This window comes from Arachis ipaensis, chromosome B6, assembly GCF_059453495.1.
Source record: "Arachis ipaensis isolate K30076 ecotype BB chromosome B6, ASM5945349v1, whole genome shotgun sequence".
Lineage (NCBI taxonomy): Eukaryota > Viridiplantae > Streptophyta > Magnoliopsida > Fabales > Fabaceae > Arachis > Arachis ipaensis.
The window spans coordinates 74,326,535-74,330,359 of record NC_142441.1 but is presented as its reverse complement, the minus strand read 5'-3'; the positions used below and the strand labels follow the sequence as shown (position 1 = coordinate 74,330,359).

General features: G+C 37.1%; 1 non-coding gene across 1 annotated transcript; it reads left to right on the top strand.

Annotated features, from left to right (window-relative positions):
• Window positions 1-1,695: 1,695 nt before the first annotated feature.
• On the top strand, window positions 1,696-1,803 carry LOC148561366 (small nucleolar RNA R71). Its single transcript, XR_015887118.1, has one exon. It is a non-coding gene; the product is annotated as a small nucleolar RNA R71 (small nucleolar RNA).
• Window positions 1,804-3,825: the final 2,022 nt, after the last annotated feature.

Sequence of the window (3,825 nt, the reverse complement as noted above, 5' to 3'; positions counted from 1 at the left end):
CAATAGCTTGACAGTGGGCTCTCATGGAGCCTCACAGATACTCAGAGCATGATGATGGCCTCTTAACACCAAACTTAGAGTTTGGTTGTGGCCTTCCAACACCAAACTTAGAGTTTGAATGTGGGGATTTTGTTTGAATCTGCATTGAGAGAAGCTTTCTATGCTTCCTCTCCATGGTTACAGAGGGAGATCCTTGAGCTTTAAACACAAGGGAGTCCTCATTCACTTGAAGGACCAATTCTCCTCTGTCAACATCAATCATAGCTTTTGATGTGGCTAGGAAGGGTCTGCCAAGGATGATGGATTCATCATACACTTCCCAGTGTCTAGGATTATGAAATCAGCAGGGATGTAGTGGCCTTCAACCTTTACCAAGACATCCTTTACAAGTCTATAAGCCTGTTTTCTTGAATCGTCTGCCATCTCTAATGAGATTCTTGCAACTTGTACCTCAAGGATTCCTAGCTTCTCCATTACAGAGAGAGGCATGAGGTTTATGCTTGACCCTAGGTCACACGGAGCCTTCTCAAAGGTCATGATGCCTATGGTATAAGGTATTGAGAACTTTTCAGGATCTTGTTTCTTCAGAGGTAATTTCTGCCTAGTCAAGTCATCCAATTCTTTGGTGAGCAAGGGGGGTTCCTCCTCCCAAGTCTCATTACCAAATAGCTTGGCATTTAGCTTCATGATTGCTCCAAGGTACTTAGCAACTTGTTCTTCAGTAACATCTTCATCCTCTTCAGAGGAAGAATACTCATCAGAGCTCATGAATGGCAAAAGTAAATTCAATAGAATCTCTATGGTCTCAGTGTGAGCCTCAGATTCCCATGGTTCCTCATTAGGAAACTCCTTGGAGGCCAGTGGACGTCCATTGAGGTCTTCCTTAGTGGAAATCACTGCTTCTTCCTCCTCTCCAAGTTCGGCCGTGTGGGTAATATTGATGGCCTTGCACTCTCTTTTTGGATTCTCTTCTATATTACTTAGGAGAGTACTAGGAGGGAGTTCAGTAATTTTCTTACTCAGCTGACCCACTTGTGCCTCCAAATTTCTAATGGAGGATCTTGTTTCAGTCATAAAACTTTGAGTGGTTTTAATTAGATCAGAGACTACAGTTGCTAAGTCAGAGTAGCTCTGCTTAGAATTCTCTGTCTGTTGCTGAGAAGATGATGGAAAAGGCTTGCTATTGCTAAACCTATTTCTTCCACCATTATTGTTGTTGAAGCCTTGTTGAGGCCTCTGTTGATCCTTGCATGAGAGGTTTGGATGATTTCTCCATGACGGATTACAAGTGTTTCCATAGGGTTCTCCCATGTAATTCACCTCTTCCATTGCTGGGTTCTCAGGATCATAAGCTTCTTCTTCAGATGAAGCTTCTTTGGTACTGCCTGTTGCTGCTTGCATTCCAGACAGAGTTTGAGAAATCATATTGACTTGTTTAGTCAATATTTTGTTCTGAGCCAATATGGCATTCAGTGTATCAATCTCAGGAACTCCTTTCTTCTGATTGGTCCCATTATTCACAGGATTCCTTTCAGAAGTATACATGAATTGGTTATTTGCAACCATTTCAATGAGTTCCTAAGCTTCTACAGACGTCTTCTTCAGATGAAGAGATCCTCCAGCAGAGCTGTCCAATGACATCTTGGACAGTTCAGATAGACCATCATAGAAAATACCTATGATGCTCCATTCTGAAAGCATGTTAGAAGGACACCTTTTGATCTATTGCTTATATCTTTCCCAGGCTTCATAGAGGGATTCACCTTCCTTCTGTCTGAAGGTTTGGACTTCCACTCTAAGCTTGCTCAATTTTTGAGTTGGAAAGAATTTTGCCAAGAAGGCATTGACTAGATTTTCCCAAGAGTTCAGGCCTTCTTTAGGTTGTGAATCCAACCATGTTCTAGCTCTGTCTCTTACAGCAAAGGGAAAAAGTATAAGCTTGTAGACCTCGGGATCAACCCCATTGGTCTTGACAGTGTCACAGATTTGCAAGAATTCAGCTAAGAACTGATGAGGATCTTCCAATGGAAGTCCATAAAACTTGCAATTCTGTTGCATCAGAGAAACTAATTGAGGCTTAAGCTCAAAGTTGTTTGCTCCAATGGCAGGGATTGAGATGCTTCTCCCACAGAAGTCAGGATTAGGTGCAGTAAAGTCACCAAGCACCTTCCTTGCATTGTTGGTATTGTTGTTGTTTTCGGCTGCCATAGCTTCTTCTTATTTGAAAAGTTCTGTTAGGTCCTCTATAGAGAGTTGTACTTTAGCTTCTCTTAGCTTTCTCTTCAAGGTCCTTTCAGGTTCAGGATCAGCTTCAACAAGAATGCCTTTGTCCTTGCTCCTGCTCATATGAAAAGAGAGGAGAAGAAAATTTGGAATCCTCTATGTTACAGTATAGAGATTCCTTGAGGTGTCAGAGGTAAAGAAGAATAGAAGGAGAAGGTAGAGAAGAAGGAATTCGAACTTATGAAGAGGGATAAAGTTTGAATTGTACATTGAGGAGGAGTGTTAGTCCATAAATAGAAGGATGTGAGAAGAGGGGAAGAATTTTCAAAAATAAAGTAAAAAGATTTTGAAATAATTAAGAGACATTTTGAAAATTTGGTAAATGATTTTCGAAAACTAAGATTGGGGAAGAAATTAAGTGATTTTTAAAAAAAAAGATTTTGAAATTAAAAAAAATATATGATTGAAACTTAATTTTGAAAAAGATGTGATTGAAAAGACATGATTGAGAAGATATGATTGAGAATCAAATTTAAAAGAAGAAAGTTTTTAAAATTAAAGTTGATTACTTGACTAACAAGAAATTAAAAGATATGATTCTAGAATTAAAACTTTTGATCCTTTCTTAATAAGCAACTAACAACTTGAAAATTTTGAATTAAATCACTAATTGTAGTAAGGATTTTTGAAAATAGTAATAAATAAAAAAAATTGAAAAGAAATTGATTTTGAAAAGATATGATTTGAAAAAAAATTTGATTTTGAAAAATTCTGAAAATTTGAAAAAGATTTGAATTAAAAACAAAATCTTCCCTCTAGTGTCCTCCTGGCGTAAACGCCCAAAATGGCATCCATTCTGGCGTTTAACGCCCAAAGTGCTACCTTTTTGGGCGTTTAACGCCCTGGCTGGCGTTTAAACGCCAGTTTTCCTTTTTCACTGGGCGTTTTGAACGCCTAGCTTTTTCTGTGTAATTCCTCTGCCGAATGTTATGAATCTTCAATTCTCTGTGTTACTGACTTGAAAAGATACAATTTTAAGAATTTTTGAATTTTAATGATGAGAAATAATAATAAAAAAATGCAGTTGAGATCAAATAAACAATGCATGCAAGACACCAAACTCAGAAGTTTGTATACTAAGAACTATAATAATCTAAAAATGCATGTAAGAAACAACAAAAGATACAAAATAAGAGAAATTAAAGATCAGAGCACTGAAATCATCAAGAACAACTTGAAGATCAATAAAGAACATAATGCATATATTCGAAAAAATGCAAGAAGAATAAAGACATGCAATTGACACCAAACTTAAAATTAGACACTAGACTCAAACAAGAAACATAAAATATTTTTGATTTTCAGATTTTATAAATTTTTTTGTGATTTTTCAAAAATTATATGGAAAAGAAAAATAAGGTTTTCAAAATTTTTAATAAGAATTCCAGGAATCATGCAATGTTAGTCTAAAACTCCGGTCCAGGAATTAGACATGGCTTACTAGCCAGCCAAGCTTTCAGTGAAAGCTTCGGTCCAAAATACTAGACATCGCCAATGGCCAGCCAAGCTTTAGCAGATCATTACTTTCAACAGCAAAATTGA